A 22761-nucleotide genomic window follows, 5' to 3' on the forward strand; every position below is an offset into this window, starting at 1 on the left:
CTATCAGAGGTCCAGCAACTCGAGTCCATAGGAAAATCTGTCAGGAACTACAACAGCCAAGCCGTCCTAATAATGAATTTGGCAGTTGACTCTCTATGTGCTGCAAACAAGGAAAGGGCTTGTCCATCAGCTAAAGCACACAGAGAAGTCATTTTGTTGAAGTTCATTTTTTGTTTGGGCTGATCAGGTGCTGCACACTCTAAGAAGATTACGGGAATATATTTTATTATGAAATTAATACATTGTTATTATCAAATTACATTGCTGTAAGAGTGGCTTTGAGTGGCTAAGTCATTCTGACCATTATAAATACACAAATTAAAAATGAAAGACATACGAAGAAAGACGTCAGAGGAAGAACGGATAAACAGAAGCAGGTATAGAATAGTTTTACATATATACCCATTTGTGTTTAATGGTAGCCATCTCTAGAATGGGGCGTGGGGTGAGGGAAGAAAGAAAATGGAAATAAAAAGAAATTTACGTGATAACTTGGTTGTATATTTGGAGGGAATAGCTAGTTATAAATGGGAGATTTGCAGTTCTAAGTACAATCATCTTTTTATTGTGCTATTATGGAAATACTTGTTTTGTTCTGAGAATTGAAAATAAAATAAAAATTTTAAAAAAGAATATAAGCTTTGTGAGGGCCAGAATTCTTTTCTTTTTTGTCTGTATCCTTAGCACGTAGCACTGTGATTTGTACATGTCAGATAGAGGAATACTAATTGGATAGAATTTATATCATTATTACATGAATTTGGGCCAGTAAAAAAAGGTTCTAACAAGATAAGCCCTCGAGCGAGAAGCTCCTTCTGCACCCGGTGAGTCCTCGGACCTTGTTCATCTGGTTCTTTTAGCCTTGACGTTATTATATACTTTCCCAACAGGTTGGTTAGGAAATCATCAGTTGCCCTTGTCCCTCTAGGCCTTTCCACAGAGGATACCACCTGTCTTGCACAACCAGAAAGCTGTTCAAACAAAGAAAAGCAAGACAAATATCATCTTCAAACATTTATTTCCATACCTTTAGTAATGTGGCTTGGTATCGAACTCCCAAGCTGCAATACAAATGAGGAAACTGGCTGAGTAGCACAACCCCATGGGCTATCAGAGGAGAGAGGGATGGCCTCACTAATGCTCCAGGTGTGGGTTTGCTGAGGGCCATTGATCCCTTGAGCCCAGCTCCAGCATCCCCAATGAGGCCAGGAAGGACTGACTGTGATGGTATTGGAAGGGGTCTCATGATTTATTGCTGTTCACTGGCTTCTGCACCTAATTTGACTGGCCTTCAAACACAGAAAGCAAATGGCCTTTCTCTTATTAACTCATATGTTGACCTTAGAATAAATTAGCAAGAGGTGGAGCCAAGATGGCCGCATGAAAACAGCATCTTACCGGAGCTCTCTCACAAGTTCAGTGAGATTCCTATAAAAAAGTGAATTTGAGCAGATTTGAGAGAGTTAGAAACCCCAAGCAGTCTGAGTGGGGCAAATTTCCAAGCCAGGAGAGTCTGAAAGGCCGAAGGAACGAATCCGTAGGCTTGGAAAGCGCTTGGCGTGCGGAGCTGCTCCAGACAGCACCAAAGTGGAAGTGCCAGGAAAACCCACGTGGGAGACAGGCTGGGAGAAAGCTGGGGGCCTGAAACTGGTGGAGATCCCCAGGCCTCCCAACACAGGAGGGCAGTCTGCGGAAGCGAGGAGAGGCAACGCAAAGCTACTGGCTGTGAGACATCAACTCCTGCGGCTTGTAGCCCAAAGGTATGAAACAAGGCTTCTTGAACTTCCGGGAGACATAATGGACAGGTTAATGGCTCTAATCCCTCCCCTCCCCACCCAGAGAATGCCTCGGAAAAAGACACTGGAATAGAGAAAATGCAAGTGGGGCTTCAGTGGCCAAGTACAGGGAGTTCCTGAGTCCCAGAGGGGCAGAGCCAGCAGAGGTCAACACCAGGAGTCCAGACGTACTCTTGCTCCCACAGGGAAGTGCCAGATGCCAGCTCAAACAACAAAGAGCTGAGACCGTTGCTGAAGAGAAACGGTGCTGGAGAACAACCCCAGGGGACGACACCTCAGGCAGCCAGACCCATCCCCCACACCTCGGGAAACTGAAGGCTATAATTCACAAAGCCAACAACAAGACTCACAATCCCCAGAATAAGAAAGCTGGGACAGAGAGCCCTGAGCCCCAAAAGCAGATATTTATTGTAAAGCCAGGAAAAGGCTAACCAACATGAAGAACACACACACACACACACACACACACACACACACACAAATCGAGCACCATTGATTCTTTTTATGGAGACAGGCATGATTAAAATACCAACTTGGAAGAAGATAGCAATGACACTAGACCCACATCTGATACCTCAAAAGGTGATGTGAACTGGTCTCAAGCCCAAAAAGCATTACTGGAAGAGCTAAAGGAGGATTTTAAAAACCAAATTAGGGAGGTTAAAGAAAAAATGGAAAAAAATGGAAAAAATGGAAAAAAAAATCCACTGATGAAATCAAGTCCCTAAAGAATAAGATTGGTGAAATGGCTGCAGAGATTCAGAATCCAAATACAGAAAATGACACCCTGAGAGGTAAAATCAACCAATTGGAAAAGGAGTCTCAAAAGCAAAATGAAGACAGTAACTCGTTAAAAATTAGAGTTGAGCAAGTGGAAGCTAATGACTCTATGAGGCATCAAGAAGTAGTAAAACAAAATGTAAAGAATGAAAAAACAGGAAAAAAATGTGAAATATCTGATTGGGAAAACAACTGACCTGGAAAATAGATCCAGGAGAGACAATTTAAGAGTTATTGGTCTACCGGAAATCCATGATGAAAAAAAGAGTCTTGACAGTATCTTTGAAGAAATTATCAAAATAACTGCCTACCAGTAAGTCACACAGCAGGTAAAGGCAGAGCCTAGGTGGGACCCAGGATCTCTTGGCTCCTAAAGATCTCCTGACTCCTATTCCCCAGGTTTGGTTTTGGTTTTTCCCACTGTACTAAATAATCAGTATTGATGTGTTAAGTACCTACTACATTACAGGCATGGTGCTAAGGACTAGAGTTACAAAGAAGAAGGAAAAAGAGGAAAAGAAAAAGGAAGAAACAGCCCCTGCCCTCAAGCTGCTTACATTCTAGGGAGATGGGGAAAGGCAACATGTAGCTATACATATATACACAAATATACAAATATATACAGAAACAAAATAAATGCAAGCTGGTTTAGGCAAGGAGGGTACTAGCAGTTGGGGGTACTGAGCAGTTGCGGGGGTTGGATCAGAAGAGGTTCTATGCAGCAGCTGGTGCTTGAATTTGTGTCTTGGAGGAAAGGAGAGATTCTGAGCATGGAAGCAGTAGGTGAAACCTTTCAGTGCTTCTGATTCTTACCAAAGAGCTCTTGGCATCTCAACAGAAATGATTGGCTTGAAGGAGGTTGAATCCATGAACTGCCAGACCACTTCTAGCTCTGAATCTATAATCCTATGAAGCATGCAGGGCCTGAGTCCAGCCTTTTATTTTTTGAAAGTGATTTATTTGTTTAACCAACAGATTTAGGTGCCTAAATTCCCTTGGAAACTGTGCCTGGAAAAGAGTTACAGAGAATGATCTTCCTCAACCTCTGACTGAGCCAACCAGGCCTGGTTTTGTCCCCTTCCCTGTTTCATTCACACCTGTCCCTTCCCGTCCACTCCAATTGACCCCAACATAGTTCAGCTTCTAGTTGGCTGTCCTCAGGGCTCCTTTCATAGGGTCCACTGCTCTAGCCCCTAATGGGTTTCCCTGCCTGAAATGCCTCCTTTTCCAACATAGAAAATCATCACATTATTCCTGTCCCTGACAGCCTTTGGGACATTGTTTGTTGGATAAATTATAAACACCTTCTTATGGACTTTGTAATTGAATTTCAACCTATCTTTCTAATCTTTCATTATACTAGAAGAAACCTAGACCGAAGGAAATGGAATGTCAGATTTACATGAGCTGTCAGAATATAGAATATAGAATGGTAGAGGTTCAAGGAACCAAAAGCATTAGAGGGTCTTTGTTACGGGCCGCGTTAGAGCTGAGCCCTGTCCTCCTCGGACCTCCAGGCCCAGCGGCCTGCTGAGATAGACTCAGGGCTTTGGGATGTGGGTGGAGCCAGGAGGAGGGGTCTCGCCTTTGTTGCCTCCCGGGCAATTCCAGGTCTTTGCCTGTGCCCGGACCTGCCTGACCTGGCTGACCACATGGAACTGGCTCTCTGACAGAGCATGTGGAACTTCTGGTTCTATACCTGGACTGCGTGCCCGCAGGGAGCTTTGGGTAGTGTGGGAAGACAAGGGGAGGAGAGTAGGCGGAGTCAGGGCGGTCCTAGGACCCAGGTGTATTAGCTTTACCTGTCTTTCACCCACGTAACCAAAGAGTGTACCTACGTCACTAAAGGTAGAAATGTGCTGCTTGCTGAAATAATAAACGGAGTCATTCACCATCTTGTTCGGCTCCCGCCCCGTTCGTTGTCCGCGAGATCAGGTCCTTTGCTTAGGCAGAGGCCTGGGGCTTGGGGGGAACCCCGAGCATAGTCACGAGGCTTTGGAAGCTCGTAACAGGTCTTAGAACACAGAACATAGCCTGTCAGAGTTAGAAAATCACAGAAATTCAGAGGTGGAAGGGAACTTAGTACCAAGAGCATTAGAATTTTAGGTAAATTAGAATACCTTCAACTTTCAAACTAGGAGGAAATTTGGAACATGAAATGGAGAATTCCAGAACTGGAAAGTGTCAACATCGAACATAGAACATAGACAGTCGTATCTAGAAAGTGCCTTTGAATATAGAATAGAGGACATAGGAGGCTATAAATGGACTGATCCATGAGATAGAGCCCTGAGAGCTGACGCTGTATCTTATCTTCTTTGTACTTCTCCTCAATCCAAATTCAATGTCTCAAAGGATCATAGTGCTCTCTCTGCACAGAAGGGATGCCAAACAAATATTTATTGAATATTAAATGATTGAATCACTTTTGAAAGATGTGCCCCTTTCCCCAGGTCTCCTCATATGAGCTCTTGGATAAACATGGCAAACTTCTAGATAATAGACATTCAAACCATTGATTGGGACACTGGAATTGGAATTTCCATCTTTGACATTCTTAGTTTCTTTTTGGTTTTAATGTTTGACTTTATGTTCTGAATGTCCCTTCATGTTCTGATAGTCGAGGGTCTAAGGACCCTCCCAGTTATGATGCTCTGTTATTCTGTAACCTCAGAAACATTTGCTGTTTGCTTATGATTTCTTTCTGTCTCCTGGCATCTTTCCCAAATGACTTTGTACTTTACCTTTATTTATCTTCATCTTTATGTGTATTTGGAGAGCAGTTAGGCAATAGTGGATGAAGGGCTGGGCTTGGAGTCAAGAAATTTAAATTTCTATCCCACACAGTTACTGGCTGTGGGATAGAACTGGCCTCAGTTTCTTCATATATAAAATAAGGATAATAGTAGCGTGTATCTCAAAGAGTTTTTGTAAGGATTAAATGAAATAATACACAGTGTTAAGCTATTAAAACTAATGTGTGTATCGACAACAATGGTGTTTATTTGAAGCAACAAGAAGGCCCAAATGAGGCTTGTGCCACAGGACAATACTCTGTCTTCCTCAACAACCCTTCAAGGATTTAAGAAGGAACATTTATTTTCTAGTGCTGCTTAAAATTGTATCAATATTTTTGAGACAAAGTGCTTTGCCACCTTAAGGTGCTATAATAGCTATTTTAGCTACGGTTCTTCCTTCCTTCCTTCCTTCCTTTGTTCCTTCTTCTTTCCTTCTTTCCTTCCTTCTTTCCTCCCTCCCTCCCTTCCTTCCTTCCTTCTTTCCTTCCTTCCTTTGTTCCTTTTTCTTTCCTTCTTTCCTTCCTTCTTTCCTTCCTCCCTCCCTCCCTTCCTTCCTTTTCCTTATTTATTTCTTCCTTCCTTTCTTTCTTTCCCTTTCCTTTTTTTACTATTGTTAATCTTTCAGGGAGGCAGCAAACCACAGGGCAGAATGGTGTATGCCCTTTCAGATTTGGCCACTGTAGTTATGATTTCTGCATCACTGTTTTGTGGTAGATTATATCTGGAGTTGACTCTGGTATAAAAACAAAAGACATCAGTATTTTTTAGAGTGTTCAGTGTGACCTTCCTCTGACCTCCTTCCCTCCCTTCTTCACACAGTTGGGAGATTGGGTGTGCTACAATAGTATGAACAGTGAATCCCTCTAAAGTAGCAAAATTACTCGAATTCCCTCTGCATATTTCCACTGGGATGGAAACAATAGTAAGGCTAAGAATCCATGCAACCACTTAAGGGGATTCATTCATTTGCACAAATTTGACCTAGCTGTTGTGCCAAACTTGGTTAACCATTGGTTAGTTTTATTTGGTTGCTTTAAACAAATTCTTCTTCTTAAAAATGTTTTGTTACAAGGAGTGACTCTCTGGGTAGGGAGGAGAAATGAATATATTTGAAAATGAAAGTGATATAAAACCAAGATATCAATAAGAGTTAAAAGTCTTCCTCTCACCTGTGGTGTAATATGTTACCCACCTCCTCTCAAAAAAGCAATGGACACAAGGAATAGAAAGAGACAGACAACATTGACCATGGCCATTTGTATGGGTTTATTTTTGTTTGACTGCTCATTTCTTACAAACTTGTGTTGCTTTTTTTTCTTCCTTTCTCTAGGTTTTCAGTAGGTGAGGGAAGCATCAGAGAGGTAGTGAATGGGAAGGATAATTTGTGAAGACTTCACAGGATGGGGATATAGGGCCTACTCTCTTCTCATATTTCTGAAATAGGGAATGTCTGAGGGAGTAGGAGAGACTTGGATATCAACCTTGTAGTGACTAAGCTAACTTCTGGAAGGTCAGGGTCTGAAGCTGTAGGTGTGCCCTTCCTCCTCTCTCAGGTGCTAGCACCAAATAGGGAGATAATGGACTACCTGTGAACTGTTTGTTCTCTGCTCCAGGTCTCCCCTCCCGTCTCCTCATTTCTTCTAGACTTTTGGACACCAACCCCGGCAGTTGAGTTCCAGTTAGGGAAAGCCTGAATGGACTGGATCTACCTGGTTCTGCAGTTCTCTGTCTAGTTTTTTGTTCCTAGATTGTAAGCCCACCTCCCAGCCGATGGTGAGAAAGGATAGAAGTGGGCAAGAATCTTTTCATCAACAGTATAATTAGGGCAGCACTTCCTTTTTACTTTGCCTCCTCCACTAGTTTTCCTAGCGGGAGCATGCCCAAGTCCTGCAAGGTTTGTAACATAAATTTGCCTTGCTTCTCCTAAAGATGTCTCTCCTATTATTTGAATTTTCCATCCCATACAGTAGCAATAATGATATTTGTAAAAAGAGAAGCACTGAAACATCCTTTTTAAGTGCAGAGAAGAGAACAGAATGAAGTTCAAAAGGAAGTGCAGACAAGATAATTGTAAAAGTAACATAGAATTTATGATATACTTAAAAAACAAGATGGGAGAGGATTCTGCGTAGATGGTGGAGTACGTCAGAAAATTCCAAGCTCTCAAGATTTTCCCTGACAAGAGTTAAAATAGCACCTCAGGGCAAACAAAGTGTGGGTGGAGACAAAGAAAAGTAGGGGCACAACCGGGGTTTTCCTCGGACATTTTGAGGAGATCTGAAGAAAATCCCCAGGACTAGGTTTGGTCCCTGCAAGGAATAAACACCTCCAGGCTAGGTTCCCTGTGAACAACAAGCTGGGATGAGGTTTAAACAACTAGTGGCAATCCCTGGGGTTAGTTGGTCTGAGAGGCTGCCTCGGCCCCAGCCACTGGAACTTTGCACCCCGGGATAGTGAGGGGAGTTGTGCGTTTGAGTCCAGAAAGACTGCGGGAACCTCTACTGATGAGGAATGCCAGACTCAGCTGTGTTGTGAGGAGTGGTGGGGGCAAGAAGGAAGCAGCACACGCCAGGTGAGTTCAGAAGCAGTGAAGTAGAAAGTCTCTGGCTGTGGGCACTTACAGGAAGTTGGAGGTTTGGCTTTGGTTCCAGGCTAGAGGAGAGAACTAAAGATCTGAGGCAAGAGGCACCAATTCCCATACACCAGGGCTAGAGGTGATTACAAATATCAAGTTATTACTCCAAAAAAAAAAACCCAAAAAAACAAAGCACAGGCAAAGGAGAAAGAATCCAACCATAGAAACCTATTACGGGAATACAGATGACTGGGGTTCATCTTCAGAGGAGGATATTGAAGTAAAGAAACCCCCAAACAGCAATGTCAAATGGTCAATTGCCCCCCAAAAATTATAGAAGATCTTTAAAAAAACTTTAAAAATCAAATGACACAGATGGAGGAAAAACTAAAACTAGAAATCATTCAAGAAAAACAAGAAGCTTATGAAAGGAAAATTGACCAGTTAGAAAAGGAGATCCAGAATCTCAAGGAGGAAAATGACACCTTGAAAATTAGAATTGGGCAAAGTGAAGCCAGTGAAATTATAAGAGATCAAGAAATAATTAAACAAAACAGGGGCAGCTAGGTGGCACCGTGAATGGAGTACCGGCCCTGGAGTCAGAAGGACCTGAGTTCAAATGTGGCCCCAGACACTTGATATACTTACTAGCGGTGTGACCTTGGGCAAGTCACTTAACCCCAATTGTCCCTGCCTTCCCCCCTCCACAAAACAACAACAACAACAACAAAAACATGATGTATGAATTGGAAATTCATGGCCTCAAGTGGCACCCTCTTTTTCTGTTTTGTTCTGACTATGGAAATGTTCTCTTTTTAGTGTTTAAGTTCAATTAAAAATTTTTATTATGAGGGGAAATTAGATGAGACTGAAGGAGACAGGACTTGGTGGTGTTTGGGAAGCGACAGTGGAGTTTAAAAAATCAATAAAACTTTTTCTTTTAGAGAGTTGTGGCAATTTCTAGGCTACATTTTCCTCCCTAAAGGCCCAATTACATTTGCCCACCAAGCTGCTATCTTTTACTGCCCCAGGGCTCTTTCTCCTGTATCACGCTGCTCCTCCAATGGGCTACTCTAACTCCATTTGGAATATAGGGTTTTCAGCTGCAGGGTCAGCAGGATGATTGAGCACTGCCATCTACTGGCTATTTCTAACTCGGGATTAAACTATGATTCCTGCGACTGAGTGTCAGTTGCTGCTTCATTGAGCCCAATCTCTTCTTTCTCTTTCTCTTAAGCCCGTGGTGAAATCCTCAGAATTCAGGTATTTATCTTACTGGATTTCCACCCTGAAGATTGCAAAAAGCCCATCCTAGAGGCTCAGGGACTCGTGGGAAAGATAGTCCCTTCAATCATACAGGGTCATATTTTTACACGATGTACCTGACTTATTGAGGACTGTGGTAAGTACCAGTTATTCTCGGTGCATTCCCTTCTCATAAATAGATTTGATATCCTAGTACATTTAGACACTTAGTATATCCTTTGTACATTCTAGTATACTTAGAGTAAGCCAGGAAGGATTCAGGTACTCCACTTTTTGTCTCTGCAGTATCAGGCCCTCCAGTTTGCTGGTGATTCCAATTTTGTATTGTTCTTGGTACAAAGTAAGCACTTAATAAATGCTCATTGGTGCTGCTGATATCAGATGATAACCTTTGTATCCTGTGTTTACCAGGCAGCATACATTAAGTACTTAATAAATGTTTTTTGATCTGAAGTAGATTATATTAAATTGATCTGCCCTAGCTAATGATCTGAATGAAGTTCGCACCAAACAAACTTCATCCTTAAGGTTATCTATGAATATGTGGAGTCTGTGGATTTGGCCCTGGGCCTGTGACCTTGACTAGGGAAAGACAAGGCTGTCTTAACTAGGTTTCTGTCATAACAGGACTCTCTTGTGGACAACTCCAGGAATTCGAGAACGCTGCTGACCAGATCACATTTTATCTTATAGATTCAGAGATAACAAGAGCTGGCAGGGAACTGATTGGTCATGTAGTCCAATTCCATGATTTTACAGGTAGAGAAAGTAAAAGTGATACAGAAATTGACCAAAATCATGTAACAAGTTATAGGCAGAGTTGATACAGCTGAGCTTTACAAGTGGGGGGTCCACTGCTCAAAAAAACTGACTGAAATTTCGTGGGTTATACAGCAAGAGGAACTTTTCCCCCTGGGGTTCAAGGATGCCTCCATCGTCATCTTTGTAAAGGTCAGGGAAATTGATTATCCTAGGACAATCACAGGTGGGGAGGGGGTCTCTCTCTTAGTCATTGCAGGCAAGATTCTTTCCAGAGTTCTCCCTAATCCTTCACCTGACAGACGGTCACGTATCTGAGAGCCAGTGTGGCTTCAGAAAGGGCCAGGGAACGGTAGATATGGTGTTTGCTGCCTGACAGCTCCAGAGGAAATGCTAGGAGCAGAAAAGAGGACTAATGTATTCTGACTGAGGGATAATTAGATGAGATAGGCTCTTATAGTAGGCCTCAGACTTTAATGTGAGGTTCACTACTTGTTTACCAGTTATGAAGCTGTTGTGGGAGTGGAAGACCAACCCAAGCCCAACACAAGAACACTACAAGCATGCTGCAAAAGCACAGGTTCTTTTGATCTGCTTAACTAAGGAAAGCTACGGGAAGGGGTTGACAAGCTTACTTTAATTCAGCATACAAATATTATTCACTTAGTTCAGGGGAAAAAGCCAGCACCCTGAACTTCAGAACAAATACAAAGTACAAACATCGACAGACAGACCTTGTCTGATTCAAATCCCAATACATAGTTACCAGAGTTTAACAAAGTCCCAACATCCGGGTTTACAAGCTGGAGGGCTTCTTAGCTACAGCTGCCCGGGAGTCTCCAAACGCTGCCAAGAGTGAGAGCCCTGTGCAAATGGCTCTGTCTTCTCTTCTTATAGGATTTCAGATGTCATCGAACGTCATGATTGGCTCTTGAGTTAGCCACTCCCCTTAGAACCCTGGGAGGGTCACATCCTCATAGGTTAGGTTAACACCTAATAGAGGTTAGAGCTTGGGGCTTAGCACTTAGTAAGGCTCAATGGAATACACTGAATTACTCAAAGGAAACAAAAGCCAAACTCTTCAAGGGCACTTGTTGAACTAAGTGCTAAGAGCCCATTTTGCTTACCAACACATAGCTCCATCCTATTTACTCAAATTCCATATGTCCAAACTCAGCATAGGTGGGGTGCCTTGATGTTTTGGAAAATCTCCCAACTTATTTTTGTACCTCTGTACCATTCTCTCTTGTCCAACACGAGCAGGTGACCATCTTATAACTATCTTATGATCACTTAATCACTGGAGATGCCCCATGCTTCACCCAACCTGTGACCCCCCCCACCCACTCATATGTCATTTTTGTCCCTCAAGAACAAGGTTCATCAACCAATGAGATTCTATATTTTACCATGTTTCTTTTACATATTTGGGTATCAAACCCTATAAAAACTATCTATCTATCTATCTATCTATCACCCCTGAAAGAAGGGGGCATCTCAGACCATGAGGAAGATCTGAGGTCCTCTTCATTAGAGGGGACCATGGACTCTTTAATAAAGTGTCATTGGCTCAGAGCTCTGCCTCAGTGGTTTTTCTTGTAGTTTGGGCAATTTTAATCCCCACATGATTGACACCCAAGATGGAACAGCAATGCATGGACCTGAACCTCTTTAGGCTGGGCCCTGCAAGGAACCCAGAAAGGAAGCACACACTGGGTTGAATTTTTGCCAATGCATGGACACCAGCCCTGGGAGACTGGATTCCTCTCATTGTCTGTACCCAAATTCTCTGAGCCTGAGGTAAGTCTCTTTAAATTGACTACTGGTGAGTCTGACTTGATTTATCCTAAATTCATTTTCTTTAGGAAGTGTCCCTGATGGTGCTAAGGGGGACTGCTTAAATTTGTGACTAATTTGTCTAAATTTGTAAGCTCCAGAGCACTCAAATTCTATTTTTATAAAAATTATGTGGCCATAATTTTAACTTTTTAAACATAGGCTACTTTTTCTTCCTTTTCCCTCCATTTTTTAATTTTCATTTTGTTAAAGATTCAGTAGTGAAATTACTAGTTCCTTATTTTTCAGCCACCTAGTCACCTACCTAATTTTGAAACTGCATGTTGGCAGGGCTGAAACAGTTTTTTTGCCTTTAAATTCTTTTAACAAGGAATAATGCGACCATTTTTGTCATTAGTAGAACAATCTTTCAAACTGATTTGGGGGGATTCTGGAAGTCTTCAAGGCATACAACCACCCTGGGAACAATCCCCAACCTTTTCTGACCTGAGAAGAAGGCTCATTTTAGTTTTATGGAGCTGAGGAAAGGAGAAGGTTCCCTTTCATTTAGTGAGAAAGGTTATTATCACTTATATTCTTAAGATAAGTCAGTTACTGACAATCAAAGGTAAATTTTTAGGAAGTTTTAAAGGAAAGCTGGTATAAATTTTGCTGACTATTTGCTTATAGAGATCCTTTGGGCCCTAGTAGACCAGTCTAAGGACACCAGAGGTTAAGCCCAAAAATTAAAAATTGGAAGTTTTGGAGAATTTCTGAATATCACAGTGTTAGCTGTAGGAGAAAACCTTCCATATAGGCGGATCTCAGGGGGATAGCAGATTACCTCCCATGCGCCATAATCGAAGGTGGGGGGCATCTCTAACATCTTCAGTGGGGAATTTCTAAGGTGGAATAAGCCAAAATGCTGATGCCTCGAGAATCTAGTCCAATTTTCTCAGAAGATCCTTGGGGAGTGTCATTCCTAGTTGGGGATGCCCCCAGGAGAGATGGGGTCAGGCATAAGAGAAAAGATGCATCCTACAAGATCCTCATTGGGACAAGGGGGATTCCCTGTCTGGGGATGACTAAAGAAAGAGCTATTAAGCTGTATAAAGTTTGGCTTGAGCATACAAAGGGTTTAGGGGGTTGTTTTGGTCAGAGCATGGAACTTTTGATTACTTAAGAAGTTATGAAATTTTGCTGAACAATCTCCCCAAATCAGCTTAGAAGAAATGAACTGTTGAGATTACTAAATTCTTCATCATTCTCAGGTTTTCTTCCTGTGATTATACTTTGGCAAAAAGTCTAGAGGAATGGAACTTTAACCAGCTCTCTTCTATCTCTTAGGGACCTGCTCTAAATACAAAATACACAAAGGTTGCCCAGTTGGCAAATGCGATTAAAGCAATTTTGTATCATTAATAAATTACATTTTTGGGTGAGATTCTAAAAGCATTAACGTAACTAAGAAGTAAAAGAATTATTTTAGGCTGACAGTAGGACCCCAGGTACAAGATCGTCATAAGTTCCATACTTAGTAGAGCAGACAGGTAAGATCTTGACTTCAAAATCTCTTAGAGAAAAACTTAGGAGTAATTCAGGCCTGATTTAATGTTGTGTCTTGTTAAATGTTCTGTGTGTGTTCATTTTGTAAATGATGATACTAAGTTTAGGAATAATGAGTTCCTTACTTCAGATACAAAGGGACCTTATACAATTAGGAAAATCTTTAAGAGAATGGGAAATAAATGTCTGTTTTGTCTGTGCTATGTTATTTGTGCTTGTGCTAACCCAAAGCTAATGGATGTTTTACCTCTGCTTTGTTTTTTGCACGATCAACCAAAAGAGAGAAGCTGTAAAAACAAAAAAGTAAACTTTCAAAAAAGCCTTAAAAGAGGACAAATCTCTCTTTTTTCTGTGTTTCCAACACTGGCCATGTTGCAGATTGCTGAAGTGAAAGACAAATACAGAAATAAACTGAAAACTAAGGTACAGAAAGTAATTGGAAACCAAATTTGTGAAAAAGGGATAATTTTTTAAAATTTCTCAATTATAATTTGGATGTCTTTATAAAGTATTTTGATGAGCTTATGGGGTACTGGCAAATTGTAGAGCTTAAGGAAAATCAAAACTTCACAGATCAGTTATTCCTTAAAAGGGACTTTTAGAATGACTAGGGATGGATTGAAAACTGTAGTTTGAATTTTAAGAAATGTTTTATTAATTATGAGATATGTTCAGGAGAGATTATGTGAAATAGGAATTCAGGGAAGTGCTAAAATAAGAAAAACTCAGGAAAGAGTATAGGAGAAATTAGAATAAAACTCTTGTGAGCTGCCTTAAATAATACCACAACTCCAAATTTAAAAAAGAAACACATTTCCTAAGCCTAAAGGGGTTTCAGTTAACCAATCTCCATGTCTGAAGTTTTGGGGTAACAATCTGTGAAATTGATTTTTAGTATAGAATAAAGGTATACTTTAAAAACTGTACTTAAAGTTAGGACAACTTTATTTAAGGAAGCAATTTTTATTATTAGGAAGCAGGAAAGGAAATTTTAGATCATCTTCAGAATAAAAGTGGGTAGAATTGGAGTTCATTTACCCTTCTGTTGTTTACTACTTTTAAACAACCAACCTAAGGGCACCAAACAAGTCTTGGTTAGGGATCTCAGATTGAAGGTGATTCTCAAAGTGCTCCCAGAAAAAGAAAACTTGTTTTGAAATCAGAAAGCAACTGAACGCAAGTGAAATTTGATGGTAGTACTGCAGTTTAAATCAATTGTTTAGGTAAATTAGAAATACAGCAAAACGTGTTGTAATCAATTGGTTAGTGAAAATAAGTTCAAATTGTATAATAAAGCTATAGTGAGTTAGGGAAAGACATACTGAAGATAGAATTAAATAAGAATATGTATATAGGAATAAATTAAGTGTATGCACACTGAATAGAGGGTGCTCAAATTAGAAAAGATCAAATTAAAATGAATATATGGTTTATAAAGGTATAAAATACTGAAATTTTGAGAAGGAAAAGTGGAACTTTCAAATTATTTTAGAACAAATAAACATTCATGGGATGAAATAAATGAACAGAAGGTGAAGAATACCAAGGGAATTAATGGGAAAAAAATGTAAAGGAAGGAAGTTTAGCAGTACCAGATCTTAAACTATACTATAAAGCAGTATCAAAACTATCTGGTATTGGATAAGAAATAGAAATGTGGATCAGTGGAACAGAGTAGACAGATGATACACAGTAGTAAACAATTATAGTAACTTTGTGTTCAACAAATGTAAAGATTTAAGCTTTGAGGATAAGAATACACTATTTGCTAAAAAAAATTATTGGGAGAAAACTGGAAAGCAGTCTGGCAGAAATTGACTATAGACCAATACCATTTACCAAGAAAAAGTCAAAATGGATACATGACCTAGATATAAAGGGTGATATCATAAGAAAATTAGAAGAACATGGAACATAGTAACTATCAGACTTATGAATAGGAAAAGAATTTATGAATAAACAAGAGATAGAGAGTATTACAAGGTGTAAAATGGATAATTTTCATTACATTAAATTAAAAGGTTTTTGTACAAATAAAATCAAGGTAGCCAAAATTAGAAAGCAAGAAGAAAATTGGGAAGAAATGTTATAGTTTCTTGAATAAAAGTCTCATATCTCAAAAGCATAGAGAACTTTGTCAAATTTGTCAAATTCTCCAATTGAGAAGTGGTCACAGGACATGAATAGGTAGTTTGTTAATGAAGAAATCAAAACTTTATGTAGTCATATAAAAATGTTCTAAATCACTATTGATTATAGAAATATTTACAGATTAAAATAGTGTTGAGATGCCATTTCACACCTATCAGATTGGCTAAAATGATAGCCATTACTTATTAGAATTATGGATAGAAGAATTTATGAATAAACAAGAGATAGCATTGTGAGATGTAAAATGGATAATTTTGACTTCATTAAACTTAGAAGTTTTTGTACAAATGTTGGAGGAGATATGAAAAAATGGGACATTAATACATTGTTGCTGGAACTGTGTACTGTGAACATTTTGGAGAACAATTGGAATTATGCCGAAAGAGTTATAAAACTGTGTGTACCCTTTGACTCAGAATACCATTATCACATCTCTTTCCCAAGGGAAAAAGGGAAAACATTCTAAAATATTTGTAGCAGCTATCTTTATGGCGGCAAAGAACTGGAAACTGAGGGGATGTCAATCAGTTTGAAAATGGCTGAACAATTTGTGGTACATGATTGTGATGGAATACTATCACCCTGTAAGAAATGATGGGCTGATTCATTTTTGAAAAACATGGAAAGATCTGCATGAAATAATGAAGAGTGAAATAAGTAGAATCAAGAGAATGTTATGTACAATAACAGCAATATTGTTCAAAAAATAATTGTGGGGGAGAGGATTCTGGAAAGGTAATATAGTAGGTCAGAAAATTCCAAGCTCTCAAGATTTTCCTCCATAAAAGAAATAAAACAGCAACTCAGTGCAAACATACAGTGATAAAAAATAAATAAGAGAAGGGGCAGAACAGAGGTCTTCCTGGGACAATTGGAAAAGATCTGAAGAAAAATCCTGGGATGAGGTTTGATCCCCATGAAGAGTAAACACCTCCAGGCCAGGCACGGCTTAAAACAACGAGTGGCAAGCCTTGGGGTTAGCTGGGTTGGGAGGCAGCCTTGGCCCCAGCCACAGGAACTTTTACCCCCAAAACAGTGAGGGGAGTTGGGCATCTGAGCTGGGGAAGATCAAGGGAACCTCTGCTGACAAGGAATGCCAGACCCAGCTGTGCTTCAGAGATGTGTATGTATGTGTTGGGGGGGGGGGGTGCTGAAAAGGAACCAGCACAGGCCCAGTGAGTGCAGAAGCAGTGGGGCAGGGACACCACTGGCTATGGGCACTTATAGGAAGCTGGAGGTCTTGGATTGGGTTCAAGGTGAGGGAGAACTAGGATCTAATGCCAGAGGCACCATCCCCCATACCTCAGGACCAGAGGTGATTACAAAATTAAGTTAGTGCCCCCCCCAAAAAATACACAGGCAAAGGAGAAAGAATTCAACCATAGAGAATTACTATAGGAACAGAGAAGACTGGAGTTCCTCTTCAGAGGAGGACAGTGAAGCAAAGAAATCCTTTTCTACCCCAAAGAGTAATGTCAAATGGTCACCTGCCCAAAAAGAATTCATAGAAGAGCTTTAAAAAGACTTTAAAATCAAATGAGAGAGATTGAGGAAAAACTTTAAAAAAACAATACAAGAAAAAACAAGAAGATAATGAAAAGAAAGACATCAAATTAGAAAAGGAGATCCAGAAGCTTAAGGAAGTCCATGACTCTTTGAAAATCAGAATTGGGCAAGGGGTAGACAGCAAAGTCATAAGAGACTAAGAAATAATAAAACAAAATATAAAGAATGAAAAAAATAGAAGAGAATGTGAAACATTTCAGTAAGAAAATCAACCGATCTGGAGAACAGATCAAGAAGAGAAAACGTAAGAATAACTGGACTACCTGAAAACCATGACCAAAAAAAGAATCTGGATTCAATAATACAAGAAATAATTGAAGAAAATTGTCCTGAAGCACTGGAACAAGAGGGGAAAGTAGAAATAGAAAAAAGTCCACTGGTCACCACCTGAAAGATCCTACAAGGAAAACCTGCAGCTATAGTCAAATTCCAAAACCCCCAGTTCAAGGATAAAATATTACAAATAACAAGAAAAACAATTTACATGTGGTGGTGACACAATTAAAATCACACAAGACCAAGTAGTAGTGACACTAAAAGACCACATATCTTGGAAAACTACATATGGAAGAACAAAAGAACTGGGCTTCTGCTCGAAAATCTCATACGCAGCAAAGCTAAGTGTAATCCTGAATGGAAAAAAATGAATATTTAAGGAATTGTCAGACTTTCAGAACTTCATTAAAAAACAAACAAACCTGAACTTAACAGAAGATTTGACATACAAGAGCCAAGAGAAATATAAGGTATGTATCAAAGACTAATTACAAAGGACTCAATAAGAACAGATTGTTTACTTTTTATGTATGTAAAATGTATGTGTAAGATTGTTATTAGTAATTAGGTATTTGATAAGAAGGATTGGGGTAGACTTGAGTATGATATGACTTTAAAAAGTAAAACCATTTAGGAACAGCTAAAAAGAATAATTACCTTATACAAATGAGATGGGAGAGGAAGAAATGACACAGAGGAATTAGATGGAAGAGGAAGGCTGGCAGTTCTGGAAACCTGCTTTCAGGAATGGGTTCAAGAGGGAACAATACATATACATCTAGAAGTGTATAAAAAGTCTTTTAAATTTAGAAGGAAATAAAATGTTAAGGGGATGATTGGGAGAGGATAAGGGAGGGATCTTTAGAGGGGAGGTTGAAGGAATAGGTCAAAGGAGTGTACAAAAGGGTGTTTAGATTTCTGGGAATAGGAGGATAAAGGAGAGATCCTGGGGAAGGAGGGGAGGTAAAGTACATAGGAGGGCAAAGTAGCAGGTAGAAGTATAGGAGTCAGGAGGGATAGGAAATGAGAGATATGCACAAACATAAAAAATAAAGATTAGGAGTAGGATCTCTTAAGGAAAGTACATGATTCTATATGTATGCATGTGTATATATGTATAAGTGTATGTATATATCAATATCCTTATATAAATATATCCATGATTAATTGTAGCCTGGGGCAGGGGGAGGGAGGAGCAAGGGAGGGGAAAATAGAACAAAGTAAAAAGCATACAGCAGAGAACAAAAGAAAATCTACTAGGAAGCAAAAATGGACAGCTTTCAACACAATATGTAGTACTTAATTTATAGGCTTTCTTGAAAGGGAAATTTATTGCTATGTATTTTGAATTCTTTCCTATGATTCTGCTGTGCACATGACATGTTTTTTCTCTTTTCTTATTTATATTTAAGTTACAATATATTTCTTTTTCTTTCTTACTATGTATTTGTTTTATTATTTAAATCTAAAATTAAAAAAAATACATACAAAGAATGATTGTGAACAACCAACTTATTCTGAGTAACATAAATACTCAAATCAACTACAAAGGACCTATGAATGAATGTGCTTTCCACCTCTAGAGAAATAGAAATATGTGTAGTATTGTTTTACATATTTTTATACATCTGTGCCAAATGGTAGCCTTCTCTAGTGTGGGCTGGAGAGGGAGGGAGACAATACAGAATTTTAAATGTAACAAAAATATTAAATTAAATTTTTAAAAAGAATAAATTGTGGTACTTTGGACTAGCTGAATGATGCACTGATGAAAAGGACATGTGTTCAGGGAATGTAAAGTAATCTACTTGAAAATAAATGTATATATCACCCATTCTTTAGTGTAGGACTGGTTCCAGCAAGCAACAAGCAAGTTTTATAGTTTACTGTTTTGGCTTTCTTTATTCATCTTAATTCTAGCTTTATATGTATTAATCAATATAATCTATTGTGTTACTTTTTTCTGTTTGGTTTTGTAAAACAGAGACTGAAGACCAAAAGGTTAATTAGATCATGTATTTAAAATGAAAACACCACACACACACACACACACACACACATACACACAGTGGGATTCTGAAAGATTTCTATCTCTGCTCTTAAATTCGAATGGTCTTAAACCTTTCCAGCTTTAACAATAGAATTTGACTTGGGCGCTATCTGCACATTCTGTTGTAAGCTTTTGTGAAGTTTATGCTTCTTACCAGCTGCCTGTTGAAGCTGGCATTTTTTTTCAGTTCTGTAGTGTTAGAATACCTTTTCTTTTGAAGATATGAAGTATGCAGAAGCATAGACTGTCGAATTCACTTTTGGGCCATTTTTGTAAATAGAATAACTTGACACAACCGCTCGCAAATGTCTATATTAATTTTACACTTTTAAGCAACAGGTGATGTGCCAATTAGAAGCACAGGAGTTCCCACCCCAAATTCTACAGTTAGAACTTTTGTATAGGTAAGAGTGGTTTACAATCTTGGACTCACAGAATATCAAACAAGATAATTTACTCATTTATCCATAGACTTATGTTTTTTCATCTCTTGCTAATGCCCACGACATTCAGTGGCCTTGTGCATCACTTGTTGTCATTTAGTAGCTTTTCAGTCATGTCTGACTCTTTGTGACCCCATCTGGGGTCTTCTTGGCAAAGATACTGGAGTGGTTTGCCGTTTCCTTCTCCAGCTCATTTTACAATGAAGCAACTGAGGCAAACAGGGTTAAGTGAACTTGACCAGGGTCACACAGCTAGGGAGTGTTTAAGTCTAATCTGAACTCATCTCTGTGCACTGTACCACCTAGCTGCCTGACATCTGTTGTCCTATGCAGAACATTTCATTATGACTTTTATGAAATTACAAGTCATATAATTTGTAAGATTTTTTTAAATGGAGAGTATTTTTACTTTCACATTCAACTTTCTAAAAGCTGAAAAAAATATTCTGAAAGAATAAAAAGCCTTTAGGACTTTAATGCCATTTCTTGCTGTTAATTTGATATATATATATATATACATGAGCAGGAATTGGGGCCATTTTATGTGTATGGAAATAGAAGCAATTGATTTGTTGAATTCTGTACTTAAGACACACTGGGATGATATTTAATTATTGTTTAATAGAAATTAAACCTTGATCCTGCATAACTAATATTTGACAATTGTAAATACAAATGCAAATGTAAGGGAATTTTGCACAAGCAAACACTTGAAGGCTGACATCCCGAAGATGAATTTCAATATGTATGGACCTCTAAAAATTTAGTTAATACTTTCAGCATTAAATTAGAAAGAAGAAACTAGGTGAATTGACTCTTGCTACAATTAGAACATCTCATTTAAATAGGGATGAAACATATCCCAATTACATGTTTAAACCTTGGATATTTTGCTAATATAGATGCCATCCTCCTTTTCTTAAAATTTGAAGTGATATCCATTTAGTTTTTTTCCCCTGTAGCACTGAGGCCCAGAGAAGTGAGGTAGCTTCCCCAAGTAAGCAGCAGAGGTGAAATCTGAACCAGGTCCTCTGACTTCTGAGCCAACTTTCTCACCATTATACTAGTTTTCTCTATGCCTCTCTTTCTCTGTCTCCATTTCTGTGTCTCCATCTTTCTCTATTCTTCTGTCTCTCTGTCTCTTTCTGGCTCTCTCCCTGTCTATCTCAGTGTCTCTGTGTGTCTCCTCCAGATGAGGATCCTAGCCTCCAAAGTCCTTTAAGGCCCAAAGTTCAAATCTAATAGTGGATTCTACTAGTTGGCTCTGAGCTATCCAAGGTGGGAAAAAAGACCTTGTTCCTGAATGAGAACCTGCTGATGGTCCTTGGGATTCTTCTTAATGCCATGATGAAGCAGCCTTCCTCTCTCTACCTGCCTGAAACCATGTGGCTCCCCTTGCCTGCCACTTGGCCTTTGTGGGCTCTGCTACTGCATTCAATATTAGGCTTCCTGCCAAGCACAGCCTGCCAACCCTGCAGCCCACCTACTCTGTTCAGCTACTGTGACCTGCACTGGCTCAAGTTCCGGTAACCATAGCAACACCAGCCTGGCTGACTCTGGACTCTGCCCAGTTCTGCACCATCTCTGTGACCTGTGACGACTTCCTCCCATCCTGACTCGTGGCCCTGCCAGTGCCCACTAAGTCTGTCCTGCCTTGTCAGGATTCCAGACTCCCTGGCACAAAGCACTTAAAGTTGTCTGTGTTGAGGCCAACCCAGTGTAGGAGAAGAGGAAAGTCCTCCAGTGGCTGATAGCACTTCCTTTACCCTGCCCTCAGGTACTGGGGAAAACTTTTTCTTTATTAAACTGGGTTTGGTTTGGGCCGGAGAATCTGCATCTGAATCTCCAATCTCAGCTGATTCCTATTTGTGTGACCTTGGACAAGTCACAACCTCCCTGGATCTCAGTCTCTTCCTCTGTAAAATGAGGGAGGTGAATTAGATGACCCCTGACGTTCCTCCCACCTCTAAATCTTCTATCCCTCTGCATGCTGTCTGGGTTGGGTTGGGCAAATGGGCAAATCCAGTAAGCTTCCTACACATTCTCCATCACCATAAAGCTCTGTCCTCAACTAAACACCTACTTTTGTAATTTTATGTTAATAATAAAAGAGCTTTGTTCATTTGAGGTATTCAGGTCAGCAAAATACTTTCCTCAGGACAACCTTGTGAGGCAGATTATATAAGCTGTTATTTTTTAAACTGGACCTGTAATGCTGTGGGTATAGGAAGCTTCCCATGAGAAACGCCCCTTACCCATACATCTCAGCACCTGCTCCCAACTGAAAGCCTTAGGGAACCTCGGAGAAGTGAAGGGCCTTTGCCCAGGTTGACAAAGAAGCAGAACTCAATCCCCAAATCTTCCTTTGGATTTAAGGATGTCTCCTCCACCCATTCTATCAAGATGCCTGCACACAAGAGTTACGATCCCATGTAATAGATGAGAAAAGTGATACCATATCACAGAGGGTCCAACATCAGCTGGAGGGCCATTGCAACCTGAACCAGATGAAAATGGAACTGGGAAATACTTAACAAAATAAATAAAAATACAGTAGAATGTAGATATTTGTACTATGTGGTTTTCTAAGTCAAAATGCAGCCTGCACAGATGCTTGTGTCCCTTTAATGCCTCCCCTCCCCCTGCCAGTTTGTATTTGAGTTTGACAGCCCTACTCTGAAGGATAGATTCCTAATGAGAACTTTCACCCCACTCTCTGGTCCTTGGGCTTTGGTCAATGTCTATAGAGAATGGCCTTTGTGCTGGGGGGAGGAGAATCCTGCCTCAGGAATGCAGGGTCATAGGTCTGTAGCTGAAAAGAATCCAAAAGGCCATCTAGCCCAACGCCCTCAGGTTACAGAGAGGAAAAGTTAAAAAAAAAAAAAAACTAGACCATGGCTACCAAGGCTGTAACCGTCAGAGATGAGATCTGAACCCATGCGCTCTGATTTCATAGCCA

This window comes from Trichosurus vulpecula, chromosome 6 (assembly GCF_011100635.1).
Source record: "Trichosurus vulpecula isolate mTriVul1 chromosome 6, mTriVul1.pri, whole genome shotgun sequence".
Lineage (NCBI taxonomy): Eukaryota > Metazoa > Chordata > Mammalia > Diprotodontia > Phalangeridae > Trichosurus > Trichosurus vulpecula.